Below are 24,451 nucleotides of genomic sequence, written 5' to 3'. Positions count from 1 at the left end.
TAAATGAGTAATGAAAGACTGGGATTATTTCACATAGGTAGGAAATAAAGCTTTTTGAAATAAAAGTACTAAATTATCACAACTATGCTTACAAGCTAGAGGCGAACAGATGGGAGAAGGAAGAAACAGAAATATTCCAATGTCTCCTCTAAGAAAGATGTGGGGGAGAAGAGGGAAGTAAAAGTACTACAGAGAGCTAATCCTGCTGGATTGGTGAGACACGTACCAAGATAGAATGACTTGGTGAGGGGTTACGCCTTGATTTCATATGACAGAGAGGTAGCTATGTGTTTACGATAAGAAATGGAAAAGAATATCACTGAGAAAATAGAATAACGGAATAGAACTTTCAAATTGACCAGGAGGTAATAGAATAAATTGCAACTTTATCAATCCAATAAAAATATGGAAAAGGAGGACAGGAGGACTCAACCAAAATTATAAATTACAAATTAAAGACAGAAGGAACAAAACAAGCAAATCAGCCATTACACTAGATGTAATTACAAAGTAAAATAAAAATAATTATCAGAAAATATTAAATGTAACTCTATAACTTTTTTATAAACCTCTAAGGAATGATTTGCTAGCAAAAGAGAAAACTATTAAGTTTGACTTTAAAGAGATAAAAAGTTGATTAAACTTATCACACTAAAGAAATTGAAAGGTGAAACAACTTGTATTATTAGAAAATTCCATGAAGAAGTTCACAGTTGTAAGCATTAATTCGAAAAAAAAAAAAAAGTTTATGTTTGCATTTATTTAAGTTGGCACCCCTGAAAAAAGTTACAACTGCAAGGAAGAGCAACTTTCCCAATACCTGGAACGGTGTCCAATGGGCATATTCTATCACCCAGCAACTCCCTAGAGAGGTTTTCTTACCAAGCAAAAGGAGCCATAATCATGAATATTCATAGCAGCAATACTTTAATAATGAAGATTTGAAAATATTCTAAACGTCCATGGGAGGGGGGATGGATAACTACATTGTGATACATTCAAACAAATGAATAAATATATGCAGCAGTTAAAATGGATACAGCTCAAAAATATGAGTGAAAAAAAGCAAGTGGCAAAAAAGAAAAACATTAGCATATGAAGCCAGTTATGTAAATTAAACAATAAAATAATACAACAACTACACATCAGTTTCAGACAAACACACATATATACAAAGGAAGCATAAAAACGTGGACTAGACACAGTAACATCATGAGAACTGCCTCCAGAGGGTGGGAGGAGCATTCGCACCAGAAAAGGAAAAGAAGGGGCTTCGACTTTAATCTCCATCATTAAAAAAAATAAAAAATCTGAAACGAATATGACCATATGTCAACAGGTTTTAAAATCTGGAAATATGAACAATTTTGTATGATTCTTAAAGGTTTCCATTTCCATTGCTTCTCCAAAACTCCCTCCTGCACTGCTTTCTTCCTGTGTGGTCCATTTCCTGAGAGGTGTGCAGTGCCCCTTCCCCATACCAGCTCCCCAAAACAATCTAATATTCGCCATTTGTACTTAGTGTAAATTAAAGCAGCTTATCACGCTCAGAGGTATCTAATTATCTAACTGCTGAATCTATATCCATACATACTTTCCAAACATTACAAATATCAAAGAAAAGGTAGCTGCAGCTTTGTAATTACAGTGCTGTTTCTCTGGGAAAGTAGTTTTCCCCAGGCTGTTGAAATCACATCTACTAGGCAACTTTTTATATGCCTGCTCAATAGACAGCAATTAACTTGAGTGCTGGTTTATTATTAAATTAATGTCAGATACTTGCATAGGGACTATTGCATTTAATTGCATGAAGACACGTCTCAGTTCCCAGATGGGTAAGGTGACCATACATATGACGAATCTCAGTGTTACTTAAAGAGATAATGATTTGCTGAAGAATATGTGATAAGAGAAATACAGATAGAAAGATGGTTGAGTCTGGAATTAGGCACTTGACATTCTCAAGGCTCCTTCTCCCTCAGAGTGACCAGGAGGCTATCCCTGTAATGTGCAAACTGCAAAGCGAGATCTAGCTTTTTGGCTGTGCACATACAAGAGGATTACCATTGTCTGGAACAGAAAATTCAGTATCTTCCCTATTTGCATTGCATTTTAGACTTTTACTTTGGTTTGTTTTAAATAATTTTTAATATAATTCAAGTATTTTTAAATGAGTACAGAGAATATTTCTGCAACATAACAAGCAGTTTCTCATCTGGAAAATTCACTAGAAAACTCCCAGAATGCAATTTCTTTTGAAAACTGCTTTGTGAGTCCTCCCACTGACAATATGACTATTAAAAAAGAAAGAAAAAACACTTTAATTTGATGACCCCATGCAATTTAACAGAAAAAAAAATCATATCTGTCGTTTTTAAAATGTAAGAAAATACACTCAATTGAAGTTCATCACTAGGCATTCCCAAAGCTGTAAGGAAGAAGTCATTTTTTTTTTAAGAAAATAAATTTGAGGTTAGAAAAAATATTCTAAGCTAACAGAGTATTAAAGGCAGAGAAATTTCAACTTATTACACTGGTTTTTAAATGTAATATATTCATAGAGTATTATCTGGTCAAGTATAAAAATAGATACTTATACTAATATTCAACTTTTGTAAATGTTCAAAGAACTGTAAAAAGAGAATTTATAGCATGACTTCAATTCTAAAATCTTTACTAGTGTCAGAAGACATTAGTAAATTTGATAGGTCCTTTCAAGTATAATGAGAAAAATTTAATGTAAAATTGCAATTTGGTATTGTAATTTATAATGTAACTAGAATAGTAAGAAGGAAACAATATTCTAAACACATTTGTGCTTGGCTTCTCAAATTTTGAAACTCTAAATGGGGGAAATCATAATTTATAAAACATATTTGGTTATTTATATAATTAAATTTAAGAAATACAAAATATCTGGCACCCAAGTGTTAATATTTTTCCTTCCTAACATTGGGAAGGTTAATTAGGGAAGATAAAAATTGTAGGAAGAATCAAGAGAAACAAAATTTTTTACAATATAAGCTAAAATATTATTTACTAAACTAATGTTTTTCTTAGGAAACAGAAAATAGTTCTATTTAAATAAAATCAGTCATAATTTCTTAATGCAGGCTAGTTTCATTTAATGATTAAGTCAAATTTGTTTCAGCACATCTTTTTCATGTTGCTCAAGAATTTAACTGTATTTAGAAACAAAACAAAATATTTTACATTTATTCTTTTATTCAGTTAACTTATCCTTATTGAGAGCTGGCACTCAATTATTAATGCTAGAAGTTGGGGGTAATGCCATTGCTCTAAAAAAGAACTTGGTATGTACAGGGCTCAATAATTGAACAAGAAGAAGTGACATCATCTGATATTATTTCACAAATCTGATATATCTTAATGTGTAGCTTCACTTAACTTGAGAAAAAAATCTTTTTATAAAAAAAAGTCTTTAAGCTTTCTAATGTAACAATATCAAACCTCCTGCTATATTTTTACTATTTTATTTACTCTATGGAGATTATCTGTGTAATTTATTTCAACAAACACTTATTGAGTGGTAGGATTATTTAACTTCTTTAATCTCAGTTTCTCCATTTATAAAAGAGGCTCCTAACAGTATCTAACTGGTGGTGGTGTGAAGGTCGAATGAGATCACATATAAGCTTATACTTGGTTTAGATGTCAATAGAAAAACATTTCCTAGTTTCACTCTCATTATCCAGAAAGAGTTATTCAAATTTTAGCTTTGAGACATGGGAGAAAGGGTACAAACACAAATAAAACTGGGCTTGACCAGCAAAGAAGAAATAGCTGTGGGTGGGCCATGACTCATGTGGCCGGGGGAAGGTTTGGTACGTTAGGTACAATCATGAAGTCAGGACACAGAGTCCTTAAAGTAAGTCTGAAGCTCAATAACTAGAATACAAGTTTTGGGAGTATTAGTGAAAAGAGACACAATTCCAATCTTCTAGGAACTGAGATGTCTTTTGGGTTGTAAATGCATGAATAAAAATCAAAGTAAAGTGACTAGAATTACAGTATGATAAAAAAAAAAAAATTATCACGGAAAAATACCCAGGAAGAAATACCCAGGAAGGAATGGGTTAACTATTGGACTCTAACTCCTCCCCTCCCACTACAGGGACACTTGACCCTTAGTCCATTTTTTTTCAGGATCAGCTGCAGGAATTTATCATCCTGAGCATACTGAATTTGTCAGAATTGTTTATATCTTAAAAATATTCGATGACCATAAAAATGGTATAATCCTCCATTTATTTAGGTTTCTTGAAATTCCTTTTAGAAATACTTTTTAGTTTACTGTGTGGAACTTATGCATACTTTTATTCAATTTATTCATAAGTATATGTTTTTGATGCTAAATAAAACATATTACTTTTAAGTTTCATTTTCCAAATGTTTGTTACTAATGTATAGACACACTAACATCTTTATTGTCTCAGATTTACCACATAAAAAATAACTTATGAAAATTAAAAAGCAAATCAATAAGTTTAACTATGAGAAATATAAACCATAGTACAATTTACTTACACAGAAATTGATTTTTCAGAACTTATTTCCCAGTTACATCTTCATTGATTGGCTCTTCGTCCATGATAAAACTATTAAGAGAAATGTGACAAATGACACTATAAATAAAAACCCAAGGTATTTAACTAAATGCCTCAGTTTCTATGTTCTATCCTACACCTACCAATGAGGCTTTAATCTAGTAAATTTTAACTTATACTAGTCTTTTAGTCTAATACCTAATTCATGCCCAAATTCATGTTAGAGGTTAAAAAGGCATTTTAAGCTAGTATAGAAAATATATCTGTGAGGCATAAAAACTAATTAAAAAGTCAGGGTCTATAGTATAAAATTTATTCAATCTCTACCTCACATTTACCTAAGGATGCAAGGATTGTGTGATCTTATTCAATCTTTATGCCCAGAACCCAGTATAGCACCTAGCACATAGTAGGCAATATGTCATTACCAAGGACTTCTCTGGGACATAGTTCTTTGGGAATAATATTAGACAGCAGTTCCTCAAAACTCACTTCCTGCTTCAGCAAGCACTAAAACACATCAAGTTTTCTAGATGTAAACCCAAGATGGAGATTTGGTGAAAAATGCATCCCTTCCCTCTAGAACTTTAAAACTGAACAGGCCTACCCAGAGAATATGGCAGCAACATCTAAATGTCTAGGTGGATCATTGCCAGTGCTCTTGTTTGCTCTTTTATTTTCTAATTCTCTGACTCAGATCCTCTTTAAATTCTGACTTGAGCTCCTAAGATTCACCTTAGAAGTCTTACATGGAGAATTCATTTCAGGGATATTCCTCTAGCTATATTCTTAACAATATTTCATGGTTCTGGCCTAGTTTTTGCTCATCAGCTTTAAATACTGTGAATGGTAAGACTTGCTTCTGTTTTCTCTCCAGATTTTGCAGACCCTGGTGGCACTAGTAAGTCCTCGCAGACTAAAGGGATCAAAGAGACCCCATGAATAGCCTTACTTTCTATATATAGGCATGGAGATTTACTCTTGCAGATATAATAATGTAAATAACCACATAAAACTCATTAACTATGGCATTAACACAAGAATTAAAACAGTAAAGGGAAGAAGGTGTATATATTCATACTTTCTTATATTAATCTTTGGAATAGGCTTACTACAATTCAGTTTTCACTTATCAATCAGTTTTCTTCAAATTTAATACAGCTAAATTCTTATATAATTTTAATTAAAAACAAATATATATTTTAAAAAATGTTTTCTTCTGAACTTCCAAATCTTTTTTTATTTTCATAAATTAAGCTATATATACATTTTAGAATCAAATAGTTTTACAAGGCTCATGGGGAAAAAAATTCTCTCTCCCACCCTATTTCTCACCCCACATAAGCTGCTATTTTCAACTCTGATGATTCTAAGTGCTAAATCTCAAGTATTTTTTAGGTATCAGACATTTTTCTATTGATTAATAAATAACTAATCAACAACTGCACAATTTTGAATAAAAGTTTTATTTAACATAGTAAGGAGAACATGTTTTCTATTAGAAACAGTCATTGCCATTGCACGACTGAGTGCTGTTATAATTTAATCATTTCTCAACTGTTGGATATTTAAGTTATTTCCATACTTTAAGGAGAAATAGTTCTATATAAAGTAGAAATTAAAATACAATCCTGATTTAGAAAGCCAGGCAGCAAGATGATATTGAATTTCTCACAGAAGGACTTTCAACCCAAGAGTGATAATTCCTTTTGGATTCCTGACAGATGGACACTTGCTTCAAGAACAGGGTTCTCTAGAGCTGAAAGATTTACTAATGTGTCCTTAAGAACTAACACTCAGCATGCCAGCTGGCTGGGAAATATGACTCTTCATGTCTTGTTGGAAAACAAAAGCAAAAATAACTAAAGAGATAGCCTACTGTTAAATGATACTTTCAATATAATCAAAATCAAAATGCTTATGAAATTTAAGGTTATCTGTGTCAGTAGGAAAACTGCAGCAGGTGATGAGTCATTTCAAATATGGCAACTCCGCCTCAATCAGAACAGAATGAAAGCCAGCCAGGCAGCTGCCAGCTTTCACATCCAGAATGTGAATGGCCCACAGGGACAAGAGATGAGTGATGATGAAGATGCGAGTACTGACATCACCGCAAGTCTCATCAAAGGTCAGAAAAGCCAGCCAAGAAGCTATGGCTTAAACAGCCATCAGATCGTAGGTTTCAAGTTTCATCATTTTTAAAGATTTTTTTTGTTTGTTTGGTTTTTGTTTTTTTAGTGAGGAAATTATTTTCCTTCTCAAAATTTTAATTTATTTTTGGCATTCCACTTAGACCAATATAATGATGATGGATAGTTGTGTAGTAAGAATAAGACTCAAGAGAAAATTCATGGATGGCTATGTATTTACAAGAGCTTTGGGCATCATCATCTGAAAGGAAGAGAAAAAGCATACCACGAAAGCTACGAGGCACATCTATTAAGGTATACAGATTCATCTTCATATTTAGAAAGGAAATAAAACAATTATTGAAAAGATAATTATTATTATGTCTATCAGAGATTTCCATAGAATATTAGAACACATTTTAAAAATCTACATAAGAGTGGGAAAGAATGTCAGTCTTCCTGTCCTTCAAAGTCAGGGCTATTTTTGTGGTTAAGACTCAGAATAGTCTCCTAACCAAAACTGCCTGGAGAATGGCAGCTCACCATATGGCTACATAGCATGAGTCTTCTGGGAACGACATGGTAAATCATTCACTCAACAAATACTGTTGTGAGGCATCAGGGATATAAAAGTAAAAATTTCATAGTCTTTGAGCTCTTGAATATTGACTTCAAATGGGAAGGCAATAAACTAAACAGGCAAGTATAATGCAAAATAAGTACAAATTAGGGTACTGTGGGAATATGTAGGAGGGACAACCTAGCCTTTGGGATTCAGGGAAGGCTAGCAGTTGGCCGTGTGAGACGTAGAAGAGCTAAAAATATATTCCAGGCAATGGCACTGTGTAGAGACAGAGGTAAGTACAGCATTTTGGGGGAACTAAAGCTCGTTCTATTTGGCTGCACAGTACTAAGCAAGGACTATATACTGGTAACAAATGGGGCTGGAAAGGTGAGGGCCTTATAAGTCATGTTAAAAAGTTAGAAATTTGTCTAAATATAACAGTAATTCATTAAGGGGGCCTAAGGAAGAAAGTGTCATAATCTTGTATACTTTTGAACAATTGCTCTGGCTGTACCATGGAGACTATTCTTGGAAAATGTAAGACTTGTAGGAAGAAAAATCCATAAGGATGCTCTAACAACAATTTAGACAAAAGGCAATGGTGACCTGAACTAGAGTAGTGGTGATAAGTAAAGTGAGGAATAGATAAATTTAATAAATATTTAATAAACAGACTTTGTAGGCATGATGATTGGTTGAATGCCAGTAAGAAAGACAAGGAATAATCAGAACTTCTGTTTTGGGCAACTGGATGGGTGCTGTGCCACTTACTAAAGATTGGAAATTGAAAAAAAAAAAAAAAAGAGAAAGATGCAGTTTTTATGTGTCTAAGTAAGTCTCTCTCTGGAAATAAAATTGGTATTTTCATAATAACATTTATAATGGTTTTAAATTAGCTCAAGGTCCTTTACTGTGTCACCAGTTACATAATAATATACATTTTACAGGTGAAGAATTCAAGACTTAAAAAAAATTAAATGACTTGCCCAAGATTACGTAGGTCATAAATGGAGATGCCAGGGCTGGAGCAAGATTTTATGTTTCTAGTACTGTGGCTTACTACACTCTGCCTCCCTGCCCTGTAAGCTACATGAACTCTTATGAGCCACAGGGATAATATCTTAGTAGTATTATAGGTGATTTCCTAAGTGATGTTCTAATGATCTGAGGGAGATGATTCTGCCTTCCAAGCTATTTCAATCCACTCATCCAGCAAGGCAATTTCAATCCTCCAAAGCTTGATGTCTTTACTGGAATCTTTTTTTTAAAAAAAAAAAACAAAACCTTGAAATAGGTTTTCTACCTTTCCCTTAAAAGTATTCCACAACTAAGTTAGAAATATATTGTTTTGAAAAGAACAGGTAAACATTCAGAAGTAGGTACTGGAGGATAATTAAAACATCACATTCTTATGATATTTGCATGACAAAAATAGCATAAAGTCCATTTTCTGACTATAAGTAGATTATTTACCATAGCAGTTTTAATGCATTGTTCTATTTTCTACAGCTATTTCCCCTGTCTCAGCACCATAGAGGTTCTTCTGAGATTAGTATCCAGTATCCAGTACCAAAAGCTGCTCTGCTGATATAAATCAAGTGAAATCAATTTCCCCAAGTTTTCAAGATACTACTATCCTTAAGTAACAGACAGAATCTTCTCACTTTTAATTTTCTTTTATACATATTTATTAAAATGCAATACCTGTTACAAATTATATCAAAATCTAGTGTTAGAGAATTCTGGGAAGATGGCGGCAGCAACAAGCTTTGAATTTCAACATAAAAACAGACAGAACAACCACTCAGAATAAATCATGAATCATATGAATCTTAAAATACAAGCAGATTAAGATAAATGCTCTACAGCCACAAGACTTGATGGTATTAGCATTTGAGCAGGATAAAGCAGAGGAAAGAAACAGGAAATCTGATGGATTCAAGAATAAAACACCTCAAAGAGCCAACAGCTAATCACTGGAAAGCACAGCAGGCTGATTTGGAAACAGCAGTTAAGATCAGGAGAGGTTTTGCTCAATTCAATATTGGATGAATAAAAGGAGTCCATGAGGGGAGCTAATGAATAGTCTAGTCTAGCCCATAGACCCATTGAACTATTTCTTTTTTTTTTAGGTGAGGCAACCCTTGGGTGACTTCACAGATTACAAGGACCTTGCCATCTTGCAATCCCTTATTTTTAAAATTTTTTATACCTACAGTACCTAGTCTTCCTAGGTGGTCCCTCATCCAAGTACTAAACAGGCCTGACACTGCTTAGCTTCCAAGTTTCTGAGATCAGACAGGATTGGGCTTTTTCAGAGTAGCACAGTTGCAGACCCCTTTGTACTCTTGAAACCTACTTGCCATGGCTCCCTTTCAGGAGAGAGCCCACACTGGGGAGAAACTGCTTGGAGTAGAACCAAAATCAAGCAGGGTAAGTGAAATAGAGAGGAAAGAAACAAAAGGTCCAGATACAAATGGGGAAGGGGAAGAAGCCAGAAAATCTCAGAAAGCCAGTTGCCATCTTTTGGAACACTACACAGAAACAGAAGAGAGAGCACTATGAAAGGAGAAAAGTTATCTGAGCAAAACCTCCTTTAAAAATGCAGAAAAACTATTTTCATATGAAAATGAGCAAAGAATAAAACTGAAATGAAACCCCATACAAGGCCATTATAAGCCAAAAAAAAAGAGAATAAGGAGCAGGATAATATGCCTGTAGATCATTTTTTTTTTTTAAACACTGGGAAGACATGATCATAATACAGACCAAAATAGTAACTTCCTACCTTAGAACTAAAAGACACTAAGAAAATTATATAAGAGCAATGAAGAAATAATATAAATCAGAGCTCGGAAAAAAAAAATACTTAAAATGGTGACTAAAACAGAAAGAACACAAAAATGAGTAAACACCAGAGATGATGATAAACTCTCTTTAAGAGAAATACATGGTGAAAAGGAGGGAAAAAATTAAATAGAAATAATAAAGATTCAAAAGAATTTGAGGAAACATTATAAATATTTGTTAAAAAAATCCAGTGTATGAATAAAAAAGGTATTTGAAGAAAAAACAAAGTAAGGAAACAAAACAAATACTAAAATTATAAGTCAAAAAAACTTTTGTTAAATAAAAAAACAATTGATTCATATGGCCCATGGAGACCTCTGTGACTCAAGTTTTGAGGTAATGCATTATCTGACACCCGAGAACCACTTGGATGAGCAAGGACTTCCCCCGTTGGTGATATCTTGCTTTATGTTGATATTCCTAAAGCCTGACATATAGTAAATAGTCAAAAATATTTCCTACAAGATTGTACTTTTTTTTTTTTTTTTTTACGCCTACAACACCTAATATTCCTAGGTGGTTTCCCATCCAAGTACTAACCAGGCCTGACCCTGCTCAGCTTCCAAAATCAGATGAGATAGGGTACATTCAGGATGGCTTGGCCGTGGACTAAGATTGTATATTTGATCTTGAATTTTAAATCACTTGAAATAGACAGTTGTTCATTTGCCACCTTTCATTAGAGACCACTACCATCATATAGGAAAGTCAGTTCATTTTTTATAATCTCACCATTAATCTGGGGACAATTCTATTTTTAATAGAAAATTCTAATCATTTGAATAATAAGTATTAATCTTATTTTCTTATATAAAAATTTTCCTAGGGAAACATTAACTTACTTTATTATTTTCATCTCTTTAAAAATATAAATAAGTAAAGAAATAATATGTGGACTTACATAAATATAATGCCCATGACACTGAACATTAAAAAAAATAAATTTTAGAGAATAGGCAATACAATAGGAGTAATTCTCCATTTATCACCATAAAATGCATATCAAGATTTTCCAACTCAGAAAATGATAACCAATACAAAGCTGTCAAGAAAAATAATGTGTTCTTATGGTTATTTAGTTTGATGTTCAAATCTTAGGATCTATTTCAAGTATAGATTCATTTTTAATAATGTCCGCCTCGTAACTTTCATCATGGTTATTTAACTGCTTTCTACGTTTTTTTCTCTCCTTTGTTCTTTCTCTTTAGAATGCTGATTTCACTTTTAAAAGTACAAAATCTATCTCTATTTTCTAAATATGACAATTACATTTAGATTTTTTTTTTTTTAAAGGAGAACTATTTGGGGCTGTTGTATTTACTTTCCAAAATCATTACTCTGTCCTGGACAAAGAAACTTCAGAATAGTCAAAGTATCTAAAAAGTAATTATCCTTGATTTTTTTTTCCCTTGAGAATTCAAAATTATTTTATTTTTATGCCCTAGATAATAGCTCCCTGATCAATTCTATTTTGCTGTTTCTGGCATTATTTATTTCTAAGATTTGACAAATTTATGCTATCCCTTCTAGAATAGCTTTTCTAGTTCTGATTGCTAATTTTACCAGCAAGATCATTTTTTCACATCCTTGGGTTTATGATCACAGAATATTATCCCATGCAGGACTCAGTAAACAGTGGTATATTCGGAAAAGGCAACAAATTTACTAACTTTGTAATTATGAGCATTCAAAAGAAAGCTATTGATTTTATTTAGCCAAAAAAAGTTTAGGTCTATCTAGAACTTACTAATACACGTATGGTTTATATGTAGATAACATATTGAGTTTAATACTTGGCATCATATAGACACAGGTGATGGAGGGGAATCGATTGTGTCCAACATTAGAACATATCCAATGGAAAAAAAATAACTCAGGAGTTCCACTTTCCAATCATAAATGTACACAATGATGAGAGAGGCAGAGGCCTACAGTCTACTTTTACTTAAGGAGAGCTTTAGTACAACGTATCCCCTAAAATGACAGAGGGAGAGTGTTTTCGGATGCCAAGACCCAGTGCTGCTATATTGGGCCTGCACAAGTGTCTGACCAAGGAGGCAAAGATAGCTAAAATCCATCTTGCGCTCTGTTCACCAAGCCCAGCATTCTGGCACGGGGCTACCCCAATACGTCTTCTGATAAACAACCCATGCTTCCAAATCATGACACCCTCAGAGGGGTACCTTTTCCTAGTGCCACAAAGGTAATGCACCTGCACCTTAGACTAACTGAACAAAAATATATAGAAATGGGTCCCCATCACGTTTTATTTTTAAAATCCCATAGTGATCCCCAAGAACTCCCCAAGACCAATGAGAATCTTAGAAACAGCACTATTTCTGGTACAACAGTCTGGAATAGGTGTAGTCTGTGAGAGATGTTTTCTCAGTTAAGTGCTGCCTTCCACACAGAAGCCCGTTCCACGCCAGTTGTCTTTTTTTGTCTTTGTCAGAAAATGTCTAATATATACAAGAAAGACAAAATTGAGTCTGTCTTGAATTATAACCACAATACCTACCTAGCACAGAGCCTGGAATGGATTTAATAAACATTTCTGAATGAATGTAAGTATGAATGGATAAATGGATATGGTGAATGAATAAATGAATATGTTCAGCTGAATCAAAAGTTTTGCATTAAACTTCTTTATTCTCATAATATCCTCATAATCTGGACAACACAAAATCAACCTAATGATAATTTAAAAATCTAGTCGCTCTATGACATGCTAGATATACATATTATTAAGCAGATAATTTGATTTTCCCTCCATGGATTTCATAATAAATTGGTCATTTTTAGCACAACACAAATCACAACTTAAAGAAATGATAACAGTGAGAATATAATGGCAGAGAGAAAAAGAAAGACACAAGTGACTTTTGAATACTCGAGTCAGGAGGATTTGTGGAATATTTTATTTAGATGGTCTCAAAATTGCTTAAAACTGAGATTTCTGGTTCAAGTAAGATAAGCACAAAAAGAAATAAAAAAAATAAGTACGAGCTCATTAAATAAATTATAAAAAATTAGTAAACTTTATGTTTTCATGTTATTTAACAACATGAATGTTTTCCTCTAGGGATCCATCAATATGGCTTGTGTATAAACATATCCTACAAACGACAGTAAAATAAGACTGCTGGTCAAGTCGACAGCATGAAAAAATCAAGGGTTTGCAGTCAGACTTTGTTTAAAATTCCAGGTCCATTAGATGGAACCTGTATTACATTAATTAATCTTGTTAATTTTCTTCCTCATGCATCAGTTTATTCATTTATATTTCATAGGATTACGTGCGAAAGACTCACAAAAAGTGCCTAATAGTGCAGAGAACGGAGCAAACATAAAGTATATGTTAATTCTCAGCTACTGTCACACTAACTCTCAGGACTGCTACTCCATAACAGCTAGAATCCCTGAATGCTGAGAAGGAAGCCAAGTTTCCTTTTTCAGGAAAAATCCAAGGCAGAGAAATTGATGAGAGAGTGTAGGGGGTGTCAGGCATGGCAGTTTAGAGATAGTAGGGGGAAAAAAAGAGAGAGAGGTTGATTTCAGTGTCAAAGTTTCATCGTTGTAAGCTTATAAACCTTTCTAAAATATTCACTTGCTTCTCACTCTCTTAAATTATAATTTGTTAGTTATAGAACACATTTAAGTCTCTCTATTTCTAGTTCATCTCCTCTCCCTCCAGTTTATTTACTTCAGTGTCACTAACTCTACAAATTCATTCACCTCATGGAAACCTCCTATCCATTGCCCTTACCATTCACCATAAACCTCTTCATGTTCTTCTCTTCCCTCCTTAACCACCTGGGTATTGGGAATCCATCTCTAGTATTCCCCTACCATGAAGATCATTCATTCCTTTGGTCCTCTCTCCCTTTAGTCTGCTCTTTTAGAAAACCCTGTTAACTCAACCCCTTACTCCTTCTGCAGCTGAAGGGAGTAGGAAAAAGACCATAATTGTGGTCTCCCTTAAATCTGAAAACAGTGGGCACTAGGCACTACCCTGCATTCTCCTAGTAAATTAACTTTCTCCTTCTCTTAGAAAATTAATTCACACTTTTTTTCTTATACTCAAATTTCCATCATCTCTTCCCTCTTTTCTCACTCTCTTCTGATGATCTTGACATCTATATCACTCAGAAAATTAGAAGCAATAGCAAAAACACTTCTCTAACTTCCCAAACTAAATCTGCTGAATTCCCTGTTTCTGTGTCCATGTACTCTGCTTTCCCTCTGATTGTAATGGTATTCTTAATCTTTCTTAGTGTGTGTGCCAAAAGACCAATTAACAGTCTGAAGAAGTCTATGTACTCTTTTCAGAATAATGTGCTCAACTCAACTCAATAAAATACGTAGAATACAAAGGAAAGCAATAATATTAAAATTCAACTATCGAAATGTTTAAAAACCTGTGATATGGTAATCAATGTACCTCTTTAATGCATTAGATAAGATGACCAAGTAGGTAATCTAATAACTACCATGTTTTAATGTAGTTAGGAGAGAAAATAATATTTTAAGATATTCCCAAGTTATTATGTCATTTGAATATATTTGTATTGGTAGCCAATTCTGATTTGTTGATTACATTCATTATTAAAGGAAATATTAAATTTTAATTGGCAATTAGTGAAAATAAAGATATAGTTTTTGCCCACTCAAGTCAAGTTCGCAAACTCTCTGAATTCTATCTATGAGCTTCTTGAAGTTGATGAATACCAGATTTTAAATCTCATATAAAGCCAACCCTTTCCTATGTACAAAAACTAACCACATGCTGAGCCAAAAAGCAAATATCAAGGTACTGAAATCTGACCTCTGTGGAGTTAGACTAGAAATTAATAACAAAAAGATAACTAGAAAATATCTCTATATTTGGAAATTAAGAAATATTAAATAACCTATGTGTCAAGTAATAAATTTTAAAAGGTAGAAAAGGTTTTAATCTGAATTATAATAAAATTAGAACAAAAGATTAAATATCAAAAGTTTTGTGATACAGATAAAGAAATGTTAAAAGAAATTTATAGCCTTTAATATTAAATGACTGAAGTAGGAAAGAAGGGTTCAAAATTAATGAACTAAGCATCCATCTAAAGAAGTAAGAAAAAGAAAAGCAAAATAAACCCAAAGAAAATGAAAGACAAGGGCAGATATAAATAAAATAAACAAATATACATCAGAATGAATGAACAAAGCCACAGATTGATTCTTTGAAAAGACTAATAAACTGGTAAAACTCTTGGAAGAGTGTTCAAGAAAAACAAGAGATAATGTACATAACCCAAGGAACATCACTGTAGATCCCAGACACTGAAACTATATATGAGCATGTAATAAGCAATTTTATGCTGATAAACTAATAAAAATTTAATATGCACAAAATTCAAATGAAGAATATTTACCAATATGAACAAAAAAGAAATAAAAATATGAATAGTCTTGTGATTATTAAAGAAATTAATTTGTAATTTAAAACCTCTTAAAGAAAATTCCAGGCAAAGATGGCTTAGCTAGTGAATTTTTCCAAGCATTTAAGGAAGACTTATCTTCAATCTTACAAAAACCCTTAGCATATAGGGAAAAAGTGAAAACACCACTCAACTTGTCTGGTGAAGCTCTCATAATTTGATATCAAAATCTGACAAGGAGACCACAAGTAAAGAAAATTAAGTAGAACCCTACCCATGAACATAGACACAAAAATCCTAAATAAGATGGTAGTTAATCATAGTCGACAAATAGAAAATGAATAAAATATAATAATAAAGATGATTTAGTCCAGCAAAGCAAGGTTGTTTTAACATTTAAAAATCAATTAGCATAATTCACCACATTAACAAAATAAGGAAGAAAAAAAATGTGACCTCAGCAGATGCAGAAAAAAATGTTTTATAAAATTTGACATCTATTTATAATAATTAAAAAACACTCAGCAAACTAGGAACTTCATTAATGTGATTTAAAAAATAATCTACAAAATATTAAATTTAGCTAGGTTAATGAATATGAAATAGTCATAAAACTTTTCTTCTTTTTTCAGAATAGCAGCAGCAATAATTTAGAAAACAACCTTTATAAAACAGTACTACTGAAAATAGCATCAACAAATATTAAGTAAGCACCTTTGTTCCCATTTTCTGGGTGAGAGAAAGCCTACAGCATCCCAGGAGAAATGCGTAGGCAAAGATGGAGGTAGAGCAGGCGTGGCATTTAAACAAAGAGGTGCAAGGGAGGTTAGAGTTTTTTAATGAGAAAGTGACACAAACTGACTAACCAGACATGAGGACAGCAGGTGCTACAAAAATTGTGGCAGCTGTGGCAGTGTTTCTACTGGTAGTTTATGTTTTATTTCAAGTACTTAAATAAAAATGAATGCACGTTTAGGAAAATCAGTGTGCAAGATCAGAATTACATACGACTGACTACATGTTCTGCAAAATCTCCCAGATCAAAAGATTATATCAAGAAGCATTTTAAAGATAAAGTTAGGTTTATTTAGCTACAACACAGATACAATAAATTTTACTTCTTCTTTTGTAAATGAGTTTTAACAAACACATTCAGTCATGTAACCACCAGCACAACTAAGATAGAGAATATTGCTGTTACCCTCACAGCTTCCTTGTGACCATTTGTGGTCAGTCTCTCCCCCTTAGCCTTTGGCAAAGTTCGATGTTTTATGTTATTAAAGTTTTGTCTTTTACAGAATGCCATGTGCCTCTTTGCTTCTAGAAATATCTTTTAAAAGAATATATATAGGTATTTCTGAAATACTTTGAAATTTCCTCATTACATTATTTTATTATAGGAATTTCTGATGACCATATTCTAAGCACAATTCCAAGTAAATATCCCATGCACAGAATAGTCACATGAATTAGAACAAAATATAGCACAGATAAAAATATATAAAAGTTTAAGAGTACTTATATAGTTTCTTCTATGTGCCAGATATTTTTCTAAATAATTTAATATGCATTAAATCATTTTACCCCCAATTTTTATAAATACTTTATATGTACTAACTCAATGATCCAACAAAACTATAGGAAAATTATTAAAATCCAAATTTTATGAATAAAGAAATTGGGCTCCAACAAAGTTATTTGCCCAAAGTCACATAGCTAGTAAGTGGCAGAACAAGGACTCAAACCCAGGCAAGTTGGTTTTGTATCCATTCTCTTTAGAAAAACGGAAGGAAACAGAATATTAAATTCAACTATAATATGTTGGATCAGAGCCACTTAGGGATTGAGGCTGACCTAGTCATGCACCTTTGTATGTACACAGATTAATGAAATCATAGCATACCACATATGGAAAGTAACTTGCTACTTACCCTGTCGAATTCCCTCACTTTATCACTAGGGAAACAGGCCAAGAGAAAAACAAAAATTTGTCCAGTATGAGTAGGCTAATTTATGGCTTACCTGGCAGTAAAATATAGGCATTCTCTTTCATGCTATTTCAAAATATCCTTAATCACCTAGACCCAGATACTCCATGCAAGTTTCCTTTCATGTAAAGAGCCCTCTGTTGAAAACCATCAAGTGCCTTCATCCTCACAGATCCTTTTTGAACGAAGACAGATGAGAAGCCTTATATATGGTTGATCACGCTTTATTTCGTGTGATTTTGCTAGTCCAGGATCTTAGCATGAGCAAAGGGGAGTGCAAGGTATATATTATGAGGGCAGTGCCCTACCAAGCTAAACACTACTGGAGAGTGACTGAAATATCCAATTAAAACCAATAAACTCCCCAGGGATTTTGAATGAGCGACATAGACACAATTGGCAGGTACAAATGTGGAGTGTCACAGAGAGAAAAAGCAGAAGTCATGAGCCACTAGATTCTCTGAGTAAGCTGAGAACTTGAGACAAACATGAGAACTCATATCCGTATAAATCAAACAGGACAATGGAGGCAAAGTTGAAGGAACTAAGTCAGTAGCCCTAGACTGCCTAAGGTCAGCATAGTGGCTTTTATACCAGAAGGGCAGGGTGCGCCAAATGCAGATCGAGTCTAGCAGCATCAGAATCATTTGGGACTGGTTAGACGTGTAAATTCTCAGGCTCCATGTAGACTTACTGAATCCAATGTGGCTTGGGGCTCAGCCGACTGTGCTTTCAGTAAGCACCCCAGATGACTCTGATGCACTGCAAAGTTCAAGAACCACAGCATATGTCACGGCTATATGACATTCCTTTTCCTTACTTTCTCACTTATTTTCACTAAATCTTTTAAAATAAAATCCTGCGTCCTGGAGTAACCCTGAAGTTTCTGTTCCTTGAAGCAATTTAATTAACACTCAGCTTCAAGTGTTGGGAACTGTATATAATCAATTTTAATGAATTGTTTGAACTTCGATTATTCAAATTATGCTACTCTTTTGCATATTAATATTTTTTCATTCATTAGTTAATTCGATAAATATTTATTAACTGTTTACCATGGGCCAGCCAGTACATAGCAGTGGACATATGAATATCTATGCTTTCATAAAACTTATATTATGGCAAGAAGAAACAGACAATAAACAGATAAATAAAGTATGAAGTATGTCGGATGGAAAAAATATAAAGAAGAGGGGAAGGTAGAGCAGGCTTTATGATTGTAAATAGGGTAGAAAGAAAGGCAAATATACTAAGGTAACATTCAAGCAAACACTTGAAGGCTGTCTGAGAGCAGGTCTCGTTGCTACCTGAGGGAAGGGAGTTTTTAGAGGATGAAAGGAATGGTACTGACCCAGCGGGGATGGAGCTGAAGCAGTGATGGAGAAGGATGTAGGCATAAAGCCAGGGACACTAACATACAGCTAGCTGATGGTTTAAGACTTAAGTGATTACAAAGACATTGGGGTTTATGCATTATTTTTATGAGGCATGGATATTTGATTTCCCTAAACACATAAATTTTAGGATTCTTTATTTGATAGGAATAAAATGCCTAGCCTTTTAACCAACATGTTAAGTACAATTGTGCCATTTAAGAATGCCAGACTGATCCAGTAGCTTTATGATCACAGTTTCAGGCCGGCTCTGGAGAGAACATCAAGAGTGGTCTCATTGATCCTAGCCACTGGTATAGGAGAATCAAAAAATGAATCTTTCTTCTGGCTCTCCGGAGATAGATGAATTCTGTGCAGCATTCTGAGTAAAATGACTTTATCTGAGGTGAAAATGACTCCACAGAAAAAGCAATTCTCTCTAGGATAGATGTATCATTGAGTTGGGAGGATGCATGAGTTACTTTCTGAAGGCTTTCACTGCCAAGTATGTAGAAAGCTATATGAAAATGATACATCCAGCTCTAAGACCGAAATCCATTTAACAGCTGTACCTGGAGACAGGAGTGGCTGTAGATAGTACATTCCTTCACTGTCCCAGATACTGGGGTCCGCAATGAACACAACAGAACAGGCCTGCCCTGTGGAGCTGACGCTGCAGGAGAGGGAGGCAGGAAACAATGCACAAATACTAAGTTGGCTAATTTCAGGTTGTTTCAAGTGGCAGAAAAAGAGTAGAAGGCTCAAGGAGTGACTGGCAGATTAATTGGTCAGGGAAGCCCTCTCTGAGGAGGTGACATTTACGTTAAAACTGAAATGACGAGAAGAAGCCAGCCTTGGAAAGATCTGGGGGGCCAAGGAAAATTCCAATGCTTTATAATCCGCAATAACCCTTAACATTTATACTATAATCAAGGCTGTCACTTCTGTTTCCTACACATCTATTTTTTTATCCTCACAATAATATCGTGGAACATGTACAGTTGATATTGTTTGACCTATTCTGCAGATGAGAAACAACGTTTCAGAGATGTCCAGAAGTCTGCCAAAGACAGAACTAGCAGATGAGCCCTGGTGGGCACTCCATCCTGAGCCAGTTTTCATTGCTACCGTGATTCCAAAAAAAAAGAGAGAACATTCTCAAGTTGTGAAACATCAGTGTCACACAGAGGACAGAAAACAAGAAAAAAATATATATCTAGGTTTCAGTTATTTGCAAAAGATCAAGGATATTTACCTGTAATTTTTTAATTATCAGTTTTAATTGCTTTTTATTTTTCATTTAAGAGTTTTAGTTTCGGTCATCTAGGTTTGAGGGGTTACAGTGTGCTCTTATGTTAAGTCTTGATTTACATTTCCTTCTCATTTAACCAATAATAGGTACTTAAATATTATTTAATGATTTCTTAAAGATTTAATAGAACTTAAAAAATGTAACCTATACAAATTTCTGCTGCATTTTGAGCTTATGTATTCCTTACCTGAATGGATTTTCAGAATAAATATATGCATAATTTCCAAATGCAGAGTTACCAGGGCAAGGATATATCTGATCAAATAAGATCATTATAAGTTAAGAGTTTTAAAAAATATGAATACAAACTTATTATACTCTATTATTGATATTAAGATCTATGCAATGTAAGTTTTTTCTAGAAGCTTATATCGCAGAGAAAACTATTTTTCTTAGAATTCTTCTGTTCCTAGCATTCTGAAAACATCAGCTATATAAATAACAAGAAGTTTTTTTCTAGCTATCCTGGAAATGTGTAGTTCTCTTTGTCATTCTACAAAGGTAAATTTCAGGCAACAAATTTAAGAAATAGTCTTGTCATCTTTTCATGAAATATGAAATTCATTCGTTGTTTCATGGATCTCAGAGGACAACAACAATATGTTTCACTGCTATGCACCACAATTAAATGAGAAATATTTCTAAGATTAACTGAAACATATTTTGAAATTATAAGATAAAATGTTATCCCATTAACTCGAAGCTGATTTTGCCACAGTGATCTATAATCAGTACATAATAAGCCAGTCTGCATTGTCTAGGCTTTTTAAAAATCACAGCACAAGGCAGGAAAACAGAAGGCTAATAACCAGCATTGGTGGTGATGAAGTCAAACAGTAGGTGCAAGTTGTGATAATAATAGTATAATAATAAAAGGTAGTATCTATTAGCAGTGGTAACATGCCAGGTGTCAGATTAAGCACTTATACGATTTTATGACTTTTTATATACTAGTACAGCATTGTTCGAATGGTATACCACAAAACATTAGTATAAGGCAAATAGCATCTCATTTCAAAAAGTTTCTATGGTCAAATAATCTTAAAAAAGCTTGCATATTAATCCCCTGTCTTGTAGATTTGTAATGCACATTATTATATAAAGGCTCGGAGAATTCCTGCAGCAAAAAAAAAAAAAATCTGTTTAACCAGCATTTGAAAAATGTGTAAGTGTGAGTGTGTGTCTGTTTGGTAACATTTCATGAAATCCTAGCAGAATCTAGTCTGGGAAACACAACACTTTTATATATATATATTACCAATATCCAGTATATTCAGGTGGACTCATGATAAGTATTTAAATCCACGTGAGCATAGTTCAAAGCCTGTCATTAAAAGAAAAATTATAGAAAATTTCCAACTGTTTTTTACCAGCAACTATTGTCTCTATATCATCCACTTCTTACTCACTGTCATGCCACGAATGTGAATACATAATATTCTATGAGATGTCTGAAAAATTGGAAACACAGGAGAAACTTATTGTTAAACAATGTTAGTTTAATTTTCAAATAACATACTCAATATTTACTTCAGGTAGTATACTTCTGAAACTAAAGATATGAGTCTAATTGTTCATTTAGAAGAGTATAGTATATATATTATTTCCAGATTTTTGGACACCCTTTATCAGCTTCCTCTAACCTAAGAATTACTGCTAATGAAGAAAATAAGGAAATATAAATAGTTTTATCAAAGCAAAGCTTCCTCCAGTATGTAAAATGAGTTGCTATTTACATTAGAGAGCTGCCAAATACCGAAAGTAATAACAAAGAAGTGGATCCTGCCTGCTAAGCTTGCTATATAGTAGGAATGCAGAATTAGTTGGGAGTCTGTAGTAGGGAGGGACCTTTAGTATCTTAGTAGTTCAAGGATTCTTTCTTCTACATTGGCTTGTATTCACCCTTCCTTCCTCTTCTCACTTTCACCTAAGCTTTCATCATCCCGAACCTAACTTCAGAGCAAATCTGTGTGCCTCATTCCCTTCCTCCTCAATGCATCCACTCTGCGTCTGCCAGGAGAATCTGCCTAGAACATCACTTCAGTTATGGACTTTTGGGTTATGTTGCCAAACCAGTGCCTCCCAAAGTGGACTACATAGGGCATGAGCTCCTCAAAATGCACTTGCTATTCCAAAGGAGAGAAGGATTCCAGTCAAGAAATTTGAATTATTCTGAATTAAATAAGGTAAAACTGGTTTCTTTACTATAAAATTCTGTGAACTGTGAATCTGAAAAAGAAAGGCACGTGTTCAGAGTTTCTGAAATTTATTTGACCACAAAGACTTGCTATCAAAGAGCATCTCATAGTCCCAGGATTTCCTAGAAGTCATTTGGAGAACTTCTAGTCCAGAATAAGAAAATCAAGTTCTTGTGTCTGATTTTAAAGTCATTATTGTTTGGCTGATTCCTGCTCTGTCCGACCTTTTCTCCCATTACTCTCCTAAATAAATCCTGCATTAAACCTGTCTTTTCAGTCTACCCTAAATGTGTACACTTATTTCTGCTTTATTCTGTAAAGACTAATAAAGAGAAACCTCATGTAAAGTTTGAAGTGCCTGTAAGCGGAGTTCTCACATACCACTCACTGTCAATTGCCTCAAACTGGAAGATGTTTTTCTCCTCTACTATTCTAGCAGGAAGAAGGAGGATCTTCTCCTTGCCCAGCAACCACTCAGCCAATGGAAGGCTGTTACAGCTCAGCAAATGAGAAACCACTACACTTAGAACTCCCAGTTTCCTCTAACGGACTCTTTGTTTACAACAGCCCCTCTAAAGATGCCCTTTCTGTCTGTAAAAGAAGATTCTTCTACTTTTCCTCTGGACTTACACATCACATGGGTCACCATTAGACTGCACGTCTCAAATTGTAATTCTTTGTTGTTCCCAAATAAACCCATTTTACTGGAGAAATATCTGCCTGCTTTTTTTTTTTTTTGGATCAACAATTTATTCATTAAATATTTATTAAACATCTATTAAATATTATGCACTATTAAATGCAATTCCTGCCTTTCAGTGGGCAGACAGACAAAAAAAGCAGGATTCCTGCATAATGATAAATGCTCTGATAGAGAAGAGTACTGAGTCCAATGACAAACATAGGCAAACGTCTAACTCAGCTCTGAGAAAGGATCCAAGAAGAAGCATCGTCTGAAATGAATAAAGATAAATGAGTGAGCAAGGTGGGGATAACTGGAAATATTATTCTAGGTAAAGAATAATATGCAAGAAATAAGAAAAACATTGTAAGATTGGGCACCAGAAGGTTGATCATATAGCAGTAATGTACCCGAAGGGGGAAGAATGGAAAAGCAGTTATAGACAACAGGTAAACAAATGGATGTACCTATGTCCCAATAAAACTTCATTTAAAAATAGTTGGTGGGCTAGATTTCATCCATGGGCTGTAGTTTGCCCTACCCCCACCCCCAGTATAGATCTTCGCCTCTCAAAGTTTCATCTGAGATCCGGCAGCAGCAGCTGGAAACTTGTTAGAAATTTAGAATCTCAGACTCCACTGCAGGTCTACTGAATCTGAATAGTTTAACAGTTTAATTGTATATGCACATTCAAGTTTGAGAAGCACAACTGGAAAACATTGGAAGATTTTCAGCGTGAAAATGAACTAATCAACTTTGTTTCAGCTGCAATATGAAGCTGAATAGTCCCTATCCAATATTTTCCTTACCTGTAAACTCTCAACATTGTTCAAGCTCTAGCTTGAATCTACCTCACCCATGAAACCATTTGCCACAAACCTGAACAGATCACTTCCTTCTCCGATATCATAGAACATAAAAACATGTTTTATAATTTGTTTCTCTGACTTTTCATAGGTCATAATCTACTCAAGAATAAGAACTATATCCATGAATCTTTTGTATTTCCAACAAAACCTAACAATGAACTATATGGAGTAAAAAAATTGTTTTTCAAAAGAATCTGTCAGTTTAGTAATTGGTGTTGATAGTTTAGTCCAGGGCTACAGAGTTGTTAACTGTGGCACTGGTATTGCCTTAGGATCCACAGTCTCAGGTCCCACAGAAGCCAGCTATCATTGGGCTGGGAAATTCTCTGAAAAGTATACCTCTAAAGCTCTGAGTACTCGTATATGCAAGAGTACTCTGGGTCAGAGGAATTGCAAAGTTCAGAACAAATTCATCTAAAGTTTAGGGGGAAAAAACAACTCTGAGCAAGGGGATAACTTTTGGATATTTCCTCAACTCTTGAAACTCTAATCTTCAG

At 34.0% G+C, this 24,451-nt stretch overlaps 1 pseudogene; it reads right to left on the bottom strand.

The window, feature by feature from the left end:
• Nucleotides 1-10,603: 10,603 nt before the first annotated feature.
• LOC118602134 lies at nucleotides 10,604-10,722 on the bottom strand (annotated as a pseudogene).
• Nucleotides 10,723-24,451: the final 13,729 nt, after the last annotated feature.

This window comes from Rousettus aegyptiacus, unplaced genomic scaffold, assembly GCF_014176215.1.
Source record: "Rousettus aegyptiacus isolate mRouAeg1 unplaced genomic scaffold, mRouAeg1.p scaffold_m13_p_4, whole genome shotgun sequence".
NCBI classification, from domain to species: Eukaryota; Metazoa; Chordata; class Mammalia; order Chiroptera; family Pteropodidae; genus Rousettus; species Rousettus aegyptiacus.
Note: the sequence above shows the minus strand (reverse complement) of the source record. Positions and strands in the feature narration are given on the sequence as shown.